This window comes from Myotis yumanensis, unplaced genomic scaffold, assembly GCF_028538775.1.
Source record: "Myotis yumanensis isolate MYYU_CA2020_CCGP unplaced genomic scaffold, mMyoYum1.0.hap1 SCAF_1, whole genome shotgun sequence".
Taxonomy (NCBI): domain Eukaryota; kingdom Metazoa; phylum Chordata; class Mammalia; order Chiroptera; family Vespertilionidae; genus Myotis; species Myotis yumanensis.
Genome location: NW_027223752.1, coordinates 72448447 through 72469880, shown reverse-complemented (window position 1 = coordinate 72469880; position 21434 = coordinate 72448447). Strand labels below are relative to the sequence as shown.

Here is a 21434-nt window from a genome sequence, read left to right as displayed (position 1 = left end):
TGCTACCAAATACTACTCATACCTAAAATAACACCATTAGTCACTCATTCCTTTAGGTTGAACCTCGCCTTTCCTGTATTTTAAAGTTCAGGCCCTCCTGGGAGGCTCAGCCGTTCGTGTCTCTTTGGAACGGGGTGAAGGGCCCTTGCCACCACAGCTCACAGCTGGCCACCAGCCTTCCCTCCTCAGGCTCCTAACTCTGGGCCCTTGCTCTCTAGGGCTGGCCCTTTCGGCCTCCCTGACCCGAGAAAGGAAGCAGCCATTCTTGGGAAAGTTTCTCACTCAACTTTCCCTGTACAGCTACGGCTGCCCCTGTGCCCAGGGGAGCAGCTTGCCTGCATCCCCTACCTCCCTGATTGACAAGGCCTCCGTTTCCCTAATCCCATGCCATGGCTCGTGCCCTTCTGGTTCCAGAGCAGAAAGCTCCTCTGCCCTCTGTCTTCCCAGCCCAGCCAGAGGTCCCACCTCTGCTCCTCTGGAACCCCCTTCCTGGGGCCCTCCCCTCCCCACCACGGTTAGCCTTTTTCCTGGCCAGGCCCTCACACAGCGCCCTAACCGCACCTCCAGTCTCCACAGACCCAGAGTTCCCTTGCAAATGCCCCTGCTCTTTCTTCCTTTCCTGCCGGATGTTCCCACTGAGTCAGACTTGTCTACTTTCCCAGCAACTGAGGCACCCGGGCTCCTGGCCCTGGGCCTCTCTCTCAGGCACACTCGCCCCATCTCCACCTTCTCCATGCGCTGCCCCCCACAGCCGCTGAGTTCCAGCAGAGCCTCTGAAGGCGGGCGGGGGTGGGGGGGGGGGGGTGGGCAGGCCCCGGAGCGTGGCAGGCCGGCTTCCCGTCCACTGCCCACACCGTGTTGGAGCCGGAAGCCTGCAGAGCATCAGCCTGGGAGGGGAGATGGAGCTGAGACTAATGTTCTCTACCACGTTTGCAGCCAGGCTCCCAGGCCAGGCCGAGGAGGAGGGGTATCGATAGAAGAGGCTGCAAGGGTGAGGCAAGGTCTGCTGTCGCCCTGGGTCCCATTCCCAGCCAGGGGGACAGGAGGCACAGGTGGAAATCCCGCCGGCCCGTGGGGAGGGTGGCCCGGCACTTCTGGAAGGGCCTGCCAGGAGGGACCCCACTGACCTAGTGGCAGAAGCCCATGGGGCTGGAGGCCCACGTGCCCAGGACAAACCAACAGTCAGAGCCCCGCAGTTTCTGGTCCTGGGCTGCCCAAGCGTTACATTGTCACACCTCAGAGCTGCCCCCACACGCTCCTGTTTTCTCCAGGGCCTTATTCGCCTGTGTGCTCTCCCACTGGACACAGGCTCTCTGAGAGCAGAAATGGGTGCCAAGGGCCTGGCACAGCGCCTTGCAAACGACAGCGCGCGCCCCCCCCCCCCACCCCCGCCCCACCACCACCACTCACAGAATGAATATGTGAGGGAATAACCCATGCCATCCTGGGCGCAGCTGTGCGTATCTTATCTATAGGCAGGCTGTGCCTGCCTTTCACCCAGACCGCAGGCAGCCCTGAGGGAGGCGGGGACTGGTAAAGGCCTCTAAGCGTGAACCCCCCTTCTCTGTCTGGGGGAGGCAGCGAGATGACCAGCATGAAGTTCCAGGAGACCCTGATTCTGTTACTCCATGCCACCACTAGGGGGCAGCAGAGTTGCAAAACCCGGTTTGGGGAGGCGTGGTCTTCCCCTTCACTCCTCCTGCTCCCCCAGCTCCTCCTCCTTAAGTCTCTGTAATGCCCACCTCCCAACTCCACCAGAATGGAGACGAGGAAGCTCAGAAAGGTAGCCCCATTTGCCTAGGCTGCACAGCCTGTATGAGGCACAGATGCTACTACTAGAAACCACCAGGGCACCTGCCTCCCTTGCCCAGCGCTCTCCCCCGCCCCTCACAGGTCTGGGTCACATCTCTTCCCTTTGGAAGGTATTATGGGTCTATGGGCCACAGACCCAGAGCCAACCCTGAGGGCAGGTGGCTGCAAGTCTGGAGATTCCTGTTGAGGAAGAAAAGAGGAGGAACGCTTGCAGGGGAAGAAAGGCCCTCTGGACTACTCGCTGAGACGGGAGCACAGATCCGGCAGAGGCCACGCCCATGGAGCGGGCGCTACTCAGACCCTGGTCTCTGTCTCCAGAATGGGTGATGGTTAAATACAAGCACTCCTTGCCCTTCCTCAACCTTGTCATAAAACGAGGCAGAGAGCAATGGCGGATTCCAAATTAACTTCACCCCTTACTGGCTGCGTGGCTTTCGGTAAGTTCCTTATGCCTCTGGTCCTCATCTATAAAATGAGGTGTAACTACTTCGAGTCACTGGCAAATGAAATGAAAAAACACAGTAACATCCGTATGTGTCTCTACTAGGGTGCAGCTCAAAATAGTTTTCTTGCCTCAGGGAACCTTGATAGCCACCTCTGGATGCTTTCTCTGAGGCACCCCAAGGGATGCGGGGGCTGCACACACTGTAGACGTGTGGTGTATGGAGACCTTCTGTGACCTGGTGCAGGAGATCCTGAGGCACGTACATTCTCAGCATCCTTTCTGCGCCTCCCTTCATGTTGTTCCCTGCCCGGAAAGTCCTACAAGGCCGGGCTCCTACCCCACCCGCTCCAGGAGTCTTCTCTGCCTGCTCCCCTCTCCCAGGCCTTGTTGCCTCTGAACTCCAGGCTCTGGCTGCCACCCGTCTCCAGCTAGCACCGGAGCTCCTGGCAGCGGTCCCTGTGCTTCACCTGCCTCTGGATCCCACCGGGTCCAGTTCCAGGCTCACATCCCGGTGCCTGGGACCATTCTTTTTGACCGAGGCTAACCCCTAGAGGTCACTGGCCCCACTAGACAGCTCTGGGTGGGTGGATGGATACTGAGGAAGAGGATGGGCAAAGCTAGATTGCACGAGAGCCCAGTTACTAGGCAGCAGCCCTCTGAATAAGAGACAAGAAGGTGGCTTAAAGCACAGTGTTCTTTTCCTACAGACCCACTCCCTCCACTCCCCCTATTCCTGGCTGAAGACACTGCTGTGCTCAGTCCTACTGACTAGAGCAGCGGTCGCCAGCCGCTGGTCCGAGGACCACTGGTGGGCCGTGAGGTCCGAAAGGTTGGCGACCGCTGGACTAGAGTATATGCAGGCCTTTCAGGTCCGGCCAGGCCTGGCCCTGGGTGAAGACTCAGAGTGCATGAGATTGGGCCAAAAGGACCAGTCCTGGGTCGGCTCCAGGTGCCAGGGACAAAGTCTGGGCCCGCCTCTCCCAACAACACACATGCCAGAGAGGGGCAGGGCCAAAGCCCTTAGACTTGCAGTGGTTCTCAACCTTCTGGCCCTTTAAATACAGTTCCTCATGTTGTGACCCAACCATAAAATTATTTTCATTGCTACTTCATAACTGTAATGGTGCTACTGTTATGAATCGTAATGTAAATATCTGATATGCAGGATGGTCTTAGGCGACCCCTGTGAAAGGGTCGTTCCACCGCCAAAGGGGTCGCGACCCACAGGTTGAGAACCGCTGCCTTAGAGGCATCAGGAAGCAGAAGGAAAGCTGGTCTGGGGACCCACCCCTCCATTCCGCTGTCAGGGCACACCCGGGCGGGGCCTCTAGAGCTTTCCAGCTTTAGGCCTAGCAGTGGGAGGTGAACCCTTGTGTGGCACTGAACCCCTGGGGTCTCCCCTATGGGGACCTTTCTTCTCCCTGGAGGCTGCAAAGTAACTCAGAGTGTTTTTCTCAGAGCTGCCCACACCAGAGGCCAAGTGCTGCTCCGTCAGGGCACCTACTGTGTGCTTTTCCTGGCTGGGCGGACAAGGAGGTGAGCACACAAGTAGGAAGCTGTGTCCAGAGCTGGGAGGGAGGGGTCTGGGCCAGGCAGAGCAGTGGGGGTCCAGGGAGAGTGAGCAGGAGGCCTCAGAGTATTAGCACAGCTGGGGGGGAGCACAGCAGAGAGGGGAAGGGCCGATACAACATCAAGGACTCAGGCCTGCGGACCCTGGAAGCGTGGAATAGACGGGCTTGCCTGCGTGTGCCCAGGGTGCGCCTTCCTCTGGGCAGGCAGAGAGGGTTGCATGGGATAGACAGGCTCTCCTCCACCTTGAAGCTCACCCCAGGGGCCGCTCATGGGAGTGAGGTGTGGCTGGAGTCACATCCTCTAGGGATAGGTAGGGCAAGTTTTGAGGGATAGAGAGCTGGCTGGTCCCACAAGAGGGAATGGCCAGGGGTGGTGTGCCCCATCTCTGGGTGGCATGCCCTGGACTAGAGGCTTCAAGGCAGAAGAGGTCAACCAGCATGAGAGAGAGAGAGAGAGAGAGAGAGAGAGAGAATGCTGAAATACCCAGGGCACCATATTCACCACGGGGAAGACGAAGCAGCCTGGGGGTGGGGTGAGCAGGAGGGTGACCAATTGTCCCCGTTTGCCTGGAACTGACCCCATTTTAGCACTGAAAGTCCTGCCTCCAGAAACCCCTCAATTCTAGGCAAACCTGGACATTTGGTTTCAGGGGAAGGAAGGTGTTGCAAGAGGCTGGGGTGGAGAAGGAACTTCTCAGGAGCCTGTCAGTGAGATGCCAGGGGCCAGAGGTGGAGCCCTGTCCATAGGAAGATCCCTGTGTGAGCAAGGGAATTTCAATAGGTCCCCGGTGCTCATGCTGACAATAGCAGCAACACCTCCCACTGACATCTGACAGCGCCAAACCCTTGCACACCTGATGCCATTTGATCTGTCAAGCTCTGAAAGCCACGCGTTAGCCAGGGCAGGTGTTACCAGCTGCTCTTTGGCCCAGGAGCCTGGGTGAAGGGGTGGAGGCCTCCCACTCACCTGTCTGCAGCACTCAGGCCCCTGCCCCAGCCCTGCCGCACACTCTCCAGGGCTGGCCACCTTTGCCCTCCTGCAGTGAGAAACCTGTCCACGCAAACCATGCAAAGAGCCTGCTGTGCTGCCTCCCTCCCCACCCAAGGAGCCCAGGAGCAAGGGGCCTTGCAGGCTCTACTGAGAGAGATGGGATGCCACAGAGCGGGACGCTGCGCCTTCCGGCCTTCACCGTCTGTGCACACCTTCCCGAGACCCCAGCCGTGGCCTCTACCACTAGCAGACGCCCTCCCGCCTCTCCTCTCCCTGAGCCCAGCCCCTCACCCAGCAATGTCTCCTCTGCGCCCCAGGGTTCCTTTCTCTTCCACGTAGCGCCTTTCTGGCAGGAAGGTGCCACCTCTCTCAGCCAGACAGTAAGCCCAAGCACTTGGCGCGCGCACCCCTGCCAGGCACGGTGCCGAGGGAAAGAGGGACACGTGCGGCTAAGGCCCTGCTTGCACATCATAGGGTTGGATAGGGAGGATCAGGGCATCAGGCTCTGCTGAAAACCGACTCTCTCGTGCTGGCCTCCTGTGGGCGTCCTCGCTTCTCTCAGGCCTCCCACCCCAGCCAGGCTCCTCAGTCTGTCCTAGCTTCTCTGTCACCTCATCATACAGGTCTGCCGCCTCCCTACCTCCCACCACGTTCCTCAGTGAGCTCAGACCTTGACTCCTGAGATGGTGAGAACTGAGGCCCTGAACCCTGAGACCAGAGCAGGGAGCCCTTACAGCGCTCCTCAAGCCTGCAGCCCCTCAGCCCCCGCGGGTCCTGGAGGACGTAGGCCTCCCCCTTAGGCTCCCTGCCAAAGCTGGGGGATGTGGAGTGGGAGGTCATGTTTTCAGGGGCCCTGAAGGAGAAAAGGAGGATTCCTGGAAGGGGGTTGGGGGCATGGAGGGCTGGCGAAGACGGGCCCTGGGTGGACGCAAGTCCTGCCATTCGCGCAGTGTGGGCTGAGGGGTGGGAGCACTGTGAGCACCATGCCTTCATAAACTTCCCCATGGGCCTCCCCCTTCCGTGCCCTGCCCCCCCCCCCCCCCGCCAGGGTCACAGCAAATGCATGGGTGATACAGTAGACAACTCCCCACCGAGTCATGGACCGAAGTCCTTTGCCCACAGTGTCACCAAAGCAGGCTGCAATTGTTCCGAAGAGCATTTCTGAAAGGAGAGACAACTGTAGGGGGGAGAAGGGGTCCAGGCTAGACTCAGATGGCTGTGGTTGGGACTAACTGTACCCTGGCTGGGTAGCCTCAGGCAAATTTCCTAACGCCTCTGAATCCTGGATTTGTTTTATCTACAAAAGAAGGGAAGACAAGACTAATCTTCAAGAGCCGATACGAGATAATCCTATATTAAAAAAGGCTAATATGCAAATGGACCAAACCAGTCGCTATGATGTGCACTGACCACCAGGGGATAGACACTGAATGCAAGAGCTGCCCCCTGGTGGTCAGCGCGCTTCCCCAGGGGGAGCTCCGCTCAGCCAGAAGCCAGGCTCACTGGTGAGTGCAGTGGAGGTGGCAGGAGCCTCTCCCGCCTCCGCAGCAGCGCTAAGGATGTCTGACTGAGGGCGTAGGCCCGCTCCCGCCTAAGTCAGACATCCCCCAAGGGCTCCCAGACTGGGAGAAGGCACAGGCTGGGCCGAGGGACCCCTCCCCCCCACCAAGGGCACAAATGTTGTGCACCGGGCCTCTAGTTGATACTATAAAAGAACCTGACACACAGAAATACTTTTCTGTCCACCATGAAAATAATGGAGAATCACTCTTTTTCCTTCTCTCCATTTTTCAAACAATTTTCTGGTGTGGCTGTTACTTCTCTTTTCACAGCCCTAAGTGAGAACAAATTGACGTACCATAAACTGCACAAATTGTGCAATTGGTAAGTTTTGTCTATGTATAATCCATGAACCATCACCACAATCAAGATAATGAAAATATCTATCAAACCCCAAAGTGTTCTGGTGTCCCTACTATCTCCTTCCATCCCCTCCCCATTTCCACCATGCTGTCCCCAGGCAACCATTGATTTGCTGTCATTATACTATACTACTAATAATTAGTTCACATTTCCTAGAATTTTCCAAAATTCTAGAATTTTCTAGACAGACTTATACAGTATGTGTTGTTTCTTTCATTCGCAGTTATTTTGAGATTCAATCATATTTTAGCATATAGCGAAGTTCTTTTTTGTTGTTGTTAATCCTCACCCAACGGTATTTTTTTCATTGATTTTTAGAGAGAGTGGGAGGGAGGGAGAGGAAGGAGAGAGAGAGAAACATCGATGTGAATGAGACACATCGATTGGTTGCCTCCTGCACATGCCCAGACAGGGGCCTGGGATCAAACCTGCAATCCAAGTATGTGCCCTTGATAGGGAATCAAACAGACCCTTTGGTGTGAGGGCCACACCGGCCAGGACCAAAGGTTTTTTTTTTTGGTTTGTTTTCTCTCCAAATATATGTATTTATTGATTCAGAGAGGAAGAAGGAGGGACAGAGAGAGAAGCACCAGTGATGAGAATCATTTATGGGCTGCCTCCTGCATGCCCCCTACTAGGGATGGAGCCTGCAACCCAGGCCTGTGTCCTGACCTGGAATTGCACCGTGACCTCCTGATTCATAGGTCAACGCTCAACCACTGAGCCTCGCTCACCAGGGTCACCCCAATTTTTAAAAGTGTTCTTTTTAAAGCGAAGGCTGCACAGGTGCCGTTTGAATGAGCACCGGTTGTGACTTAGTGGAGTTTTAGGCGGTTAGTCTCCTTTGTAGCCTTGTCAGGACACAGTCTTTGGCATGTTTTCGTGTGCTGAGAGCATGCGTGTTTGTGTGTGGTGAGCGCTGAGCTGGAGTTGCGGCCATGATGGTGCGTTTGCTCCCCTGCTGAGCTCCCTGCTGCTCGGGGTCTTCAGTCTGTTCCGGCTTCAGGGTCTGTGCCGCTGTCCTTGCTGGGCGATGAGAAGGTCCCGCGTGATGTGCCGCCATGAAAGCCAGAGTCCCCTCCAGGTCCTTCCAACCCCGGGAATGGGGGAGTGGGGGGATAGGAAGCAGGTGGGGTGCAGCCCTAGCAGCAGTGCAGTGTGAAAGGCTCCCTGGGCTGAGGATGTGGCCCTGGAGGGACAGGTGAGGGAGCGCCTGGCCCCTCACACGTTCCTTTACCTACAGTCACGCCCCTGCTGGGGCAGGGAAATCCCGTTCTTCTCTGGTCTGTGCACTCCTTTCTGTTCTGCGTTCCGCTGCTTCAAACCAAGGGAGGAAACCTGCCCTTTTCTGTGTTTACCTTATGTTTGTATCTCGTTTGGAATTCTTCAAGCAATTTACATCTCCTATCTCATTCTTTCTTCCGTGCCATCGTGAAATCGCACAACGAGCTCTCCACCCGGGGCTGGCAGTACTGGGCCCACGCGCCCAGAGCCTCTCCACCCGCAGACATGCTGGTCAGTGACCGAGCCTGCCACCCCCCAGCTGAGCCCCCCACTCTGAGGGCTGGCACAGACCACGCCTCACTTTGCCGTCTCTGTGAGTCTGAAATCCTTGAATAGACCGTCAGGTTAGAATTAGTGAAAAACGGTTCCACCGTCTTGAAGCTTTGCATTGGCACCTCCACGGAAACCTTTCTTCTTAAGCTCTGGGGGCTCCCCTAACGGACCCAGCTGAGCCAGCAGAGGGGCCACAACGGCCTGAGGAACCCTCAGGTGCTCACAGCAACTGCACCCTGGGAAAAAGGGAGGGCACCCAGCTGCTCAGCCCAAGCCCCTCAGACCTAGGACTCGGGGGGAGGGCCGTCTTGGGGCCGGGGGCAGAGAGGGGAAGCGGAGCTTCTGGAATCTGGGCTCTGACTTCACTTTGCTCTTCAGCCTTCATCCGAATCCTGACGTTGGAAAGGAAAAAAGCAGACCCTCCAGGGCACAGTCCAGGAGCTGCGGGGCGCCTCCCTGGCCCTGCAGGAGAGCAGCGTCAAGTGCACGGAGCTGCAGGAGGAGAACTGGCAGCTCTGGAAGCAGGTAACGCTGGGTGGTGTCCGGAACACATGGGTGAGCCGGGGGCCAGGTGACCCGTGGGGTGACAGGTGTGGGGTTTGCTTTAAAGCCAAGTTCAGTTTGTGACCTGACTGTGGGCTGGGTCTTTGGCTCCGCAGGCGGAAGAGTTGGGGATACAACTACAGAAGGAAAAGGCCAGCAGCCAGCACTTGGAGACCCTCAATGAAGAGCTGGAGGGAGACCTTGAGCAACAGTTCAACATCATACACACCCTGAGGGCGCACAGGGCCTCGCAGGTAGGCCCTCCAGAGCGCGTGCCCCCCTGTCGCTCTGCCTGCCAGACGGAGCGTCCAGGGTCATAGCCGTGTCCTGGTCATTGATCAGTGATTCCTGGGTGACCAGTTCCCTCGCTAGCTCCAGCTCAGACCAGCCATTCTCAGCCAGGGCAGGGAGACGGGGCAGGTATGGCCCCCAGGGGCACTGGCCATCTTGTTGATTGACAGAACTGGGGGGAGGAGAAGAGCCAGGCGGTCAGGCTGAGGTGAGTGCCGGCCACTGGCGGGATGACTGGCGGGCTCCCCAGGGCTCCTGTCCCTCCTTCCCTGTGGCCCCTCATGTTTCCCTTGGACCCTCTGCTTCACAGGGACTGGAAGGGACCCTGGGGACACATGGGGGAGAGGGAAGGTGGGGGTCTATGGCTGGAGGAGACCCTTGCCCATCCCCACCTCCCTCAGCTCTGCAGAGAGAAGCCACTCACAGAGGCTGTGCAGGCCCCTGTGAGTCTGTGCCTTGCGGGTGGGTTTCCCTCCTCAGGCAGCAGGACCAGCTCCAACAGGAGGCAGCGCTGCAGGAGCTGAGGAAGCTCCTGACCACCAAGCGGGAGACCCTGCAGCAGGATCAGGAGGCCAAGGTCCTGGCCGCTCAGGAGAAGGAGAGGCTGGGGCAGGAGGTAGACAGGTAACCGCCTCCGCCCCTGCAGGGCAGCTTATGAATGGGAGAGTTTACATTGGTTAAGTCCTCGGAACCTGCTGCATATGTTGCACTGCAGGCGCATCTCAGCTCAGACTGGCTGCGTGTTCAGTGCTCAGTGGCCACACGTGGCAGTGGCTGCCTGATTGGAAAGTGCACTTGGCCATCCCCATGTCATGGGCCGTGTTGGCCCTTCCGACGGGTGTGATCGCACCGAAATGGCATCTCTGTGACGTGGCCTTTTTCATCTTTTGGGAGCAGATTCCCAGCAGTGGAGTCACAGGGGCGTGTGGTGTGGGAGACGTTGCTGATCTGGGTTTTAGTGCTCACCTGCCTGAGGCAGACTTTGGAGGAAGAGAAACGTCACTTCAGGAGCCAGATCAAGAACCGGAGCAGAACCGGATGGCCGAGCAGAACCGGAGCCTTCTACAGATGCTACAAGTGCAAAAACTTCCAGCATCACATCACAGAAGTCTCTGAGCCTCATCAAGGAGCCCCCACTCCTGATAGAAGGCAATGGCCACGTCCTCAAAGTTCCTATCCGTGCTGGACGCTGCGCCCTGGGCTGCGGGACCCGAGCGGCGCCGGCACCGAGGCTGGAGGGTCCAATGGGGTGAGGCTGAGGGGACTCTGCGGCGGAGAGGAGTCGGGAGGCTCGGGGACCCCAATCCCGGGTTTTGGGGCTCAACCAGCCTCAGGCCCGCCCTGCGCAGCGGGGACGCTGCCTCCCAAGCCTCCTCCTCCGCGCCACCAACGCTCAGCCGCGCGCTGAACCCTGCAGGTCCGTTAACGGAAGCCACAAGGTCCGCCCCAAGGACGATACCGGAAGTCCCCGCCAAAGTTCTTTTTATTGTTGAGCAGTATTCCATCAAAAGCATATACCACAATTTGTTTATTCATTCGCCTATTCATGGACATTTGAGAAGATCCCGAGTTTTAGCTTTTCCAAATATTTTCCAAATATTTTTTTATTAAAATATTTTTTCAATTACAGTTAGCATACAATATTACATTAGTTTCAGGTATGCAGCATAGTGATTAGACATTTGTATACCTGACAAATTGAACACCCAGATAAGTCTAGTACCTATCTAGCCAATAGATATGTTACTTTTTATTTTATTTTTATTTTTTGGACTTAACAGTTTATTATTATTTATGTGTCATTTTAAAAGCATTGATCCATTAAATCATGTAGAAATAAGTATGCAAAAAGTTGGCAAAACAAAGCATACTTTAAACTTGTTTAAGTATAGAGATAATCTGAAATTCTGGATTTTTCAGTCACTTCATTATTATGCTGTGGCAGCCAAGTAATCCTTAACTTCAGTTGGAGTAAGCCTCCTAAATCCAGCTTCATGGCAGATTCTAGCTTCTACATTATCTTCTGTCACTTGCCCTTCAAAGCTTTCCTTCAGGGTTAATAGGGCTGTATGAATGGCATCTTCAAGTTCTAGATCTTCATTATATCTTTTCTCAAGGAAAGTTTCCCATTCACATGGTTCTTTCCCACTGCTGTGGCTTTCCAGGCAAAGTAGGCTCTTGATGGATCTAAATAAAATAAATATGGTCACCCCTCATTCCAACCACAAATTAGTAAAACTCTCCAATGGGCGAACATTATGTGACGGGCGTATTCCTGCACCACAGAAGCTACTCTGCAGCAGCTGAGCGGTGGGAATGGGTTCTTGGTAAACAAGATAAGATTGCTGAGCCAGATCCCACCTCTGTGCCCAAGCACTCTAACCTGGGCGAGGGACACCATAGCCAAGCCTGTATGTTTGGTGACTGGCTCCACTTTGTGTACACTTTGCTCACCATACAGAATGGATTTCTGTTTCTCCTCAGTTGCCAATACCACACCATTTACAGCTTTAATTCCCACTGAAGCGGGGCGGGGGCTCCTCCAGCTACAGCCGCTAAAGCACATGCAATCTGGACAAGTTTACCAGACGGCTGAACGTGATCAGCAAGGAGCTGTAACCTGCTCCAACCACGCTCTGCCATCTTTACCCGGAGACTAGGTATGTAACTTTTTATTTGTTAATCCTCACTGGAGGATATTTTTCCATTTATTTTATAGAGTGGAAGGGGGGTGGGGGGAGAGAGAGAGAGAGAGAGAGAGAGAGAGAGAGAGAGAGAGAGATTGGGTGTCTCCAGCATGCGCCCTTGACCAGGAATCTAACATGCACAGGCTGACTTCTAACCACAGGCCATGGCTAGATGTGTTACTTTTTTTCATTTAATTGATTTCAGAGAGGAAGGGGGAGGGAGAGAGAATCATGGATTGGCTGCCTCCTGCACGCCCCCCACTGGGGATCAAAGTGGGCATGTGTCCTTGTGTCCTGACGGGAATCAAACCATAACCTCCTGGTTCAATAGGTCGACACTCAACCACTGAGACACACCAGCCCAGGCTAAGTGTGTTACTTTTTAAAAATGAATTTACTGCCGTTCAGGTGCAGGTAGTTCTCCCAGGCTCTTTAAAGGTCAACCTGGAACAGTGACTGTTTTAACTTCTCTGCTTTCTCTTGCAATTTCACATGGTTCTTGTTTTTGATTGAAACAGAAGCCGCCCAAGCCCTCTGCCTGAGAGTGGAGTCTCAGCTGGCCCCAGTGTTGCCCGACATTGTGAGCTGCAGGGTGGGCAGCAGGAGCTCAGGCCAGCCAGGGACTGTCATCATGGGAGATATTTTCCTCCTTCTTTTACCAGAAAAAAATAATTTTTAAAAATATGTAAACAGCCAGGCTGGCATGGCTCAGTGGATAAGTATTGATCTATGAACTGATCTATAAACCAGGAGGTAGGGTTGGAGTCCTGGTGGGGACACATGCATGGGTTGCCAGCTCGATGCCCACTAGGGAGCATGCAGGAGGCAGCCAAGCGATGATTCTCTTTTATCAGTCATGTTTCTATCTCTCTCTCCCTCTCCTTTCCTCTCTGAAATCAATAAAATATATGTATATATATTTAAAATATGTAACAGAGAGAAAAAACACAAAGCATAAACCACAGAAATGGATATATATATGTATATATATAACGTTTTCATTACTAACCAACAACAGCTACACTCCAACTTCACCAGATACTTACTGGGCACCTGCTAAGTGCCAGGAGAACTGCTAAGGGCCAGTCCCTGGGATACTAAGGTGAGCACACAGTCTAGGGGGGGGACAAGAAACATTAGAAGAAAGGACCAGGGAGGTAGGAGAGCTTGTGACAGGGGTACCCAGTCTGTCTGCAGGGCGTAAGGGGAGGCCAGTGTAGCCAGAGCACACAGAGCAAAGGGTTGTGGCCCACAGCAGAGGTCAGGCTTAGTGGAGGCCAGAGCACAGGGGCTTGCAGAGTGCAGAGCAAGTTGGCAGCCTGGACTTCAAAACCCCAGGTTCCTTTCTATCTTGTCTAAATTCCACCCCAAAAGCCCCCTTTTCTTACTTGTTCAATTTCCACTCGCAATATGGCTCCCTGGGTTGCAGAAGCACATTTGAGCACTCAGGACTGGGACTTGGTATTCAGGGCACATCATCCACCTGTTCCTTCCACCAGGTCACTATTTCCTCCTCCACCCATGGAAGCAGGTGAGAATCCTATCTATTTGATATGAATCAGTTGATTGAAGTGTGTGAAGCAGCAAAAGGCCTGGGATTCAGTAGCAGCTCCACAAATATTTAGAGCCAGTCCCTGGGTGCGAACAGCCTTGCCAGGGTCTGAAACCTCTGCCTTGGTTCCTGTTACCAGACCAATCAGGTAATGGGTTGTTCCCTACTCTCTCCGCCTGTTATACACACATACACACACACACACACACACACATACACACACATGCACACACATGCACACACATACACACATATACACACACGTGCAAACTGCTTCCAGCTCCTCTTTGCCCAGATCAAGATTAGCCCATCCCCCCTTTTCCCCTCCCCATCCTCTGCCCACGATCCTCCCTGTGCAGCTGAGCCATCCCAGCCCCTCCCCACCCTATACCAGTGATTTTCTTTTTAATATATTTTCTTGATTTTTTACAGAGAGGAAGGGAGAGGGATAGAGAGTTAGAAACATTGATGAGAGAGAAACATTGATCAGCTGCCTCCTGCACACTCCCTACTGGGTATGAGACAGCAACAAAGGGACATGCCCTTGGATGGAATCGAACCTGGGACCCTTGAGTATGCAGGCAGACGCTCTATCCATTGAGCCAAACAGGTCAGGGCTATACCAGTGATTTTCAATCTTTTTCATGTCATGGCACACATACTAGTAAACTACTTACTAAAATTCTGCCGCATGCCAAAAAATACATTTTTTGCTGATTTAAACCCCCCCCCCAAAAAAATAGGTGTAATTTTGATTCATTCACACTAGACAGCTATTGTTGTGTTGGCTGTTATCACTTTTTTATTTGACAATCTAAGGGAAAAGAGGCCCCTGACTAAATAGTCAGGTATTGCATGTTTTTTAAAAATTCTTGTGACACACCTGTGTGCTGCAACACGCTGGTTGCAAACCACCGCCCTATACAAACACACCCGCGGACCGGGAGAGCCTCCAACTTCCCCCTGACCCCTGCCCTGCTCTCTCAGGTAAGAGTCTGGCTCTGTCGGCTGTGCAGGGGAAGGAGGGGCTCTCTGTGAGAGCGGGTGGGGGGTCTGTGTGGCCATAGTCTCTCTGGGTAGAAGTGTCTGTGTACTGAATTGGTATCAGTGCCCCTATGTCTCTTAGTGTGGGTGTCAGGCATCTGTGTGTGTTAGTCTGTGTCTCTCATCAGTGCAGTGTGGGTCTGTGTGCTGTGTGTCTGTGTGTCTGTGTCTGTTCACCTGCCCTGGTCCCATTCCTGGCCAAGCCCCCGAACCTCCACCTTCTGCTTGACTTATACTTGAATTTATAGCCTCTGCCATGCCAGGCAGAGAGGTTTTGCTGAGGGTTGAAGGGATTGTATGACTAGTTCCCTTTCAGAGCCTCAAGCACTTGTCCTGAATTGGGGAGACAGCCCAAGGCCTTTTTGTTTTTTAGGTTTAATTGACATATATTAGTTTAAGGTATGCAACAGTTTGTACCTTTTGATCCCCTTCTCTCATTTCACACCCTCCCCCGCCCCCCACCACCTTTGATAATTACCAGTCTGCTTTCTGTGTCTATGAGCTGAGGGGGTTTTTAATTTTTTTATTTGTTTTTGTTTTCTGTTTTTTTAATATTCCACATGTGAGATCATACAGTATTTGTCTTTCTCTGTCTGACTTATTTCACTTAGCATAATGTCTCAAGGTCCATCCATGTTGTTGCAAATGGGAAGATTTCCTTCCTTTTTTATGGCTGAATAATATCCGTGTGTGTGTGTGTGTGTGTGTGTGTGTGTGCGCGCGCGCGAACATTTGTGCTTCTATGCTCAGCAACTATATGAGTACCAGAGAGCCCTGATGTCAAGAATTTGGTCTTTCTGTTACATAATGTATTCTAATTTGTGGGTCAGGAAAAAATGAATGTACTGTGTGCGCACTTGGTCCATTCTGGGGTTGTCCATTGTGACCCCCTGCCAGCCCCAAGCAAGATGAGGCCAACCTTGGCACCATCTTGAGTTCCTCAGTAGTCCATCCAATGAGAACACACTTGTTGGTGAATGCAACTTGGCTCAGACCCCAGGCCTCCCACCAACTTCCAATCCTGGTGGGAGGAGACAGGAACAAGCAGCTAGGACGCTGGAAGACTTTCCATTCACCTGCAAAGGTCTTTGGGTCCCTGGATCTTCCATAGGCCCCTCCCCCACTAACTCCATCCTGCTCTTCCCTGCTCTGGGTGAATTGATGTCACCAAGCCATCCTCTCCCACCTTTATGCCAGGTGTCTACTCAGGAACAGGGATCTATAGGATCACCGTGAAAATCACATGGTAGGCGCACAACATGAATAATTGACATGATTGACATTGACTCAAGTGAATCTATAATAATAAAAGGGTAATATGCTAATTAGACCAGACAGACGTTCGGACGTCATTTCGGATGTCCTTCCAGATGAAGCCATGGCCGGAGGGAAGCCCGGGTCCTGGGTGCCAGAGGGAAACTGGTGCCGGCAGCCAGGGGAAGAAAGGCCTACTCTTGCACAAATTTAATGCATTGGGCCTCTAGTTAATATATAATTGTGAGTCTGGGGGTCAAGTGTGAAGGTATGTGGTTCAGGGACCAGTCTATGATGCTTTCATGTCTCTGTCCACCCACCATGCGAGTGAACCCACTGTATCCATTCAACACTCATGTCTGGCACCTACTGAGTGCCCAGCTCCATACTGGGTACCAAGCTGACCCAGAGGGAGCAGTTCTATCCCTTTTATCCCTTGAATGGGCTGTGTGTATACACCCCTGAGAGAGAATAAGGAAAGGTGGAGAATTAGATTACAGTAAACTAAAAGTTACCTGTTGAACCACAAGTGTTCCTTGTGTCACTCTCTGTACTTGCCCCATAAAGATGGAGCCAGGAATTACTGAGGTTGGGAAGCTGTGGATGGAAGAAGGAAAGAGAGATAAGGCAGGGGCAATCAATCAGCTCTAGTCCTGCATGCCAACGATGTGTTTGTGTGATGGTGGTGGTAAGCTTCCAAAATGAAAACAGTCTCTTACACTTTGTAGAACACTTTACAGTTAAAGAAACATTCTCATACATCCTTCATCTTCAACCTCAGGAATAAAGCAGACAGATGCTTCTCCCATTGTACACATGAGGCCCAGGGAAATTAGGGGGTTATGCTCAGGGGGAGGCCATGGAGGTGTAGCTAGGTCTGGAGCCCAGAACTCAGCTCTTGGCAGCTGTGCCATTGGCTTCCCTCAAAAGGAACAAAAGCCCGGCCTGTGTATCTCAGCAGTTGAGCGTCAACCTAAGAACCAGGAGGTCATGGTTTGATTCCCGGTCAGGACACATGCCCAGGTTTCAGACTCAATCCCCAGTGTGGGGCGTGCAGGAGGCGGCCAATCAATGATTCTCTCTCATCTTGATGTTTCTATCTCTCTCTCTCCCTATCTCTTCTTCTTTGAAATGCATATATATATATATATATATATATATATATATATATATTTAAAAGGAACAAAGGCCATCCTGATCCTCAAGAAATATGTCTCATTGAGTAGGCATTTCCCACCAAAGGAGCCCTTCAGAACACCAGGACCACTCAGATTGGTTACTGAAGAATGAGCCATTGGATCGCAGCTGAGCAGGCAGGGCAGGCAGAATGGCCCAATCTAACCAGACATCCTGCAGGAAAGCAACGCAGAGTTGAGCAAGAGAGATTTTCAAGTAACAGGAGATATGAGCAAAGGCTAACAGAGGGAACTAGGAGATCATAAGCAGTAATCAACAAACAGCTGAGGATCTGAGCAGAGACTGGGCTGAGAAAAGTGGGATGGGGGGAGGGGGAGATGGGGAGGCTGGATGGGGCCTGTCTGGGGGTAGAAGCAGAAGAATCAGGGTTTGCCAGTGCAGAGTGTCTCCCTTAGTGTCACGGAGTTTGGCTGAGATTTGGAGGACAGACAGCCGACAGGGTGGGGACAAGAACCCACACTTCCTAACTGGCCCCACCCCACCTAGGAGGACTCAGCCAGCTCTTGAGCAAATGGGAATGCACAGCTGAACTTTGAACTAACTTTCAATATCCTGTTGTTGAGTGAAGGAAGGAAGGAATAATGGTCAGGCAAGTGATCAAGTCTGAAGACCTTTGTTGGAGGTGGGGTGGGGGTGGGCACAAAACCAGCACCAGGGAGAGAACAGGCTTCTCACTGCAGAACTAAGTGACCAAAGCTGCTCCTTCTTGTCCCTTTCTCTCCCACAGGTCAGGGGGTAGGAAAGTTTCCCAGTCATCTTCCTTTCCCTCCCCGCTGCCATGTCCTCCAGACCTCTAGCCGCCTTCTCAGACCTTCCCAAATGAAGAGTGGGGAGCAGGCACAGCCATCAGCCCCATAGCGCTCATCCACCCCCTGCTGGTGGCAGCCTTCTCTTCAGCTGCTCTCATATTTTCCATCTGTTTCCCTCCTTTCCTCTCACTCCCTCCCTGCCCCAGCAGCCCATCCTCTCTCCTGCTGCTTCCCCTCCTGTTCCTGTTTCCTGCCTTCCTGGCTACCCCCACAGCCTTCCTGGCTGGCTGGCTTGCTCCCAAACCCCAACCACACTGCAGGGCCCCATGACCTGACTAGGCCAGAGAAGGGAGGCTGCCGGCTCTCCTCCCTGCTCTCCCAATCCCTCCATTGCTACCACCAGCAGACCCAGCTCCTAGGCCTGGAACTGGTCCTACCATAAAAATAGTCATGGAAGGAGAGGTGGGCAGGGTAGGAAGGGGCTATTTCCAGGTATCACAGAGCCTGGATGGGGCAGGGACTGCTCTCACATGGTCGCAGGAAAGCCCCTAGTCCTGGAGCCTGCCTCCCCCTCATCCCCCATGCAGCCAACCCCATGGCAACCCCCACTCCCCAGGCTTTACCAGGTCCTAGGAGGCAGAAGCAGCCTGGGAAGGTATCCCACCCCTAGAGTAGGAGCATAGCCCTAGCCCTGCTCCCTCAGGGTCCCAGGCAAGGTGTTATCTCTCTTCTCTTCCCTCGGCCTGTGGCAAGAGGCAGAGAAACTCCTCTGACCTTGGGGCCTCCGGAGTGGTTCCAGCCAAGACTGAAGGTTAAACCACCTTCTTCCCAGCCTCTGCTGGCTGAGGCAGTAAAGCATTGATTTTACTTTCTATTCGTTCTGGTTTCTTGAGTCTGGCACCTGTTCAGGGACAGGCTCAGGTTCACACACATTCCCATTGTCCTGTACATACAACCATGCACATGCACCCATATGCATATATCTGTGTACACGGCAGGCATGTATAGGCACCACCCATGCACATGTACACAGACACAGCTATTTTTATGTAAAGTAGCACACACCCGTGTACCCACACACTTGCATGCACTTCCTACATAGTGAACACAAATACCCTTGACTTGCCACTTCCTACCTTTGGTCTCCTCCCACCCTCCAGCTGCCTTTCTCCTCTTCCTCCTCCACCGCCTCCTCCTCCTCCTCCTAATCTTCCTTTTCTCCTCCTCCTCTTCCTCCTCCGTTCCTACAAATCCTACAATTCCCCTGACCCTGCCTCCTGTCTCCTCCTTGCCTCTGGCCCACAGTGAGCTCTCTGTAGCTTGCCCAGCCCCACCCTCACTTGGAAGTACAGTCAGCTTGCAGTTCCTAGCATGGCAAAACCTCTAGTCACTCCACAAGGGATCCTGGGTGATGGAAGGGAGAAGATGAGATTGAGATAATTCTGCTTCTTTGTTACAGATAAAATAAAATGAGGCCCAAGGAGTGGGAGTCATATCTCAACTCAAGGAATGGAGACAAATGACTCTAGCTTCCTCCCTTTTGTCTGCTCAGTACTCTGGTTTCATCAAAGCAAAGGCCCAGAGCTAGGAACTGTCACTGCTGTCTGCCTCCCAACCCTCCAGCACCATCCCCTGCTGGGGCCCCAGAATCTTGAGTCCTTAACAGCAGGGGGCAGAGAGAAGGGAGAAGATTTGGGGTGAGATTGGCACTGACTCTAACATTGTTCATTTGGCTTTCCACAGGAGCACTGCCATGACGGTGGGCATGGCCATGACCCTGGCCCTGGGCACTGCCTGGAGGGGAGCCACCCCAAGGGTCCTGTGGGCCATCCCCTGGTCCACATCACTGAGCAAGCAGAAGAACAAAGGCACAACAATGGGAAGCCTGAGTGGGGTGCCCTGCTGACCTGACATGGAGCCTGAACCAGAGTTTTTTCTTCCTAAAAACAGCCTCCTAAAGGCTATGTTTTATTCCTTTTTTTTTTTTTTTTTTTTGAGAGAGAGAGAAGGATATATGTGAGAGAGAAACATCGATCAGTTGCCTCCCGTACATGCCCCAACCGGGGATTGAACCTGGGTATGTGCCCTGACTGGGAATCAAACCCATGGCCCTTCGGTGCATGGGATGATGATCCAACCAACTGAGCCACACAGGCCTGGGCACCATGTTTTACTCTTAAAAAGAGCCTGTCTTCCTTCACATCCAACCTGTCACTCAGGGGTCCAGCAGTTTCTGAGTTCCCTAGTTGTGAGAATGGGGTACCCAGCAAGGCATTCTTAGAACCTTGGCTCAGTGGTCCCCATAGCATCTGGTGGTATAAGGCCACCTCTCCTTTCACTTCTGCTTCCTCCCATCAGAGGGCCTCAAATGTGGCCTATCACCTACACCCTGGCCTGGTGGGCCTTCCAACGCTCCATCTTGCTTCACTTTATAGATCAGAAACCTTTAATGGATCCCTATTGTCCAGACGTATTTCTCACCAGTCCCCGAACATACATTGAACTTTCCAGCCTCCTTAACTTCGCACAGTTCCCCACCACCACCACCATCCCTGCCCTATCCCCAGGTCAGTAATTCCTTGCTTCCAAGCCACCTGAAGCTCCACCATCAATGGAGCTTTCCCTAAAGCCCATTAGGAAAAGAGAAGCCCTCTCTCTGCACACTGCCTCCTTCTCTGTAGCTTATATCAACTATCACATGGGCCTGACCACATCCTACCCAGTTAGCACCAATTTATGGGCTAGCCTTTATCTCTCCAACCAAACGAAGGTACCCAGGGCAGGCCTGCCACTTCTACACATCTAGATTTCCCCACCCCCGCCCCCTACTGACCTATGCCTTGCATAGAATGGCATTTGCACACAGTTTTGGGATATCTACACTCCAAATGCTTCTGGGTTCTAACTCTCCCCCCAGCTCCATTCTTCAACCAAGGCACCTCCCTGCACACACATCCAGCTTGCTTGCTGTGAAGCCTTCTGCTTATGCAAACCCTACATCTGGGACCCTCTCCACTTGCCAACTCCCAGGCTCCTTACATTGCCCCTATCTATTCTAGCGCTGCCACAGCCCTCTAGCCAGGCCTAGCCACAGCCCATCCATCACACCGCCCCTCCCTCACAGTCATTCCCAGACGGGAAAGGCAGCAAGTGAGTGGGTACTGGGTACTTCCCAGGCTCAGGTAGGGTGATTATCAGAAAAGGAACCAGGGATTCTCTTGAGTGCCTTTCTTCCCCCTCCCCATAGCACTCCACACAATAACAGAATTGGGGCTCCGTGTCTGATGGGCGCAGACTCAGGTCCAGGTCCAGATGAACGTACAGGGAGACCCAACTTGAGCAGATGCCTAGCCCCACTGGGGAGGAAAGGGGGTCGCTGAACGAAGCCGAGAGAAATGTGGGCCTTCACCCCTCACTGCCCTGTGCCGAGCTCCCTCTTTCCGACTGGTAAAGTCTGCATTTCAAGTTGCGAGGCTCCGCACACTGTGCCCGGGTCGCGCTTCCTGGTTCCTTGCGGGAAGACCGATGCCCCTCAGGAAAGGCCGATGTGCAGACTACAGCCAGAGAGCCGGACTCCTAACTGCAGCTCTCAGACTTGGCCTGGTTAAGGGGCCCACATCCCCAGCCCGGGGGTCTCCAGGGTTAGCGAGCCTCCAGCTCTGGGCAGCCGGCGCCGCTGGTAGCCTGTCCCCGCCCCCCGGTGCCGCGCCCATTGGTTGGGCTCCGGATCGGCCCCGCCCAGCAATCGGCCCGCCCGGCGCCTACGCATGCGCAGGAGCCCACCCCGCGACCGCTTCAGCACCAGCGCCCGGACAGCG

At 53.6% G+C, this 21434-nt stretch overlaps 1 pseudogene; it reads right to left on the bottom strand.

Annotated features, from left to right (window-relative positions):
- Nucleotides 1-11064: 11064 nt before the first annotated feature.
- On the bottom strand, nucleotides 11065-11776 carry LOC139004916 (proteasome subunit alpha type-2 pseudogene; annotated as a pseudogene).
- Between the last annotated feature and the right edge of the window lie 9658 nt (nucleotides 11777-21434).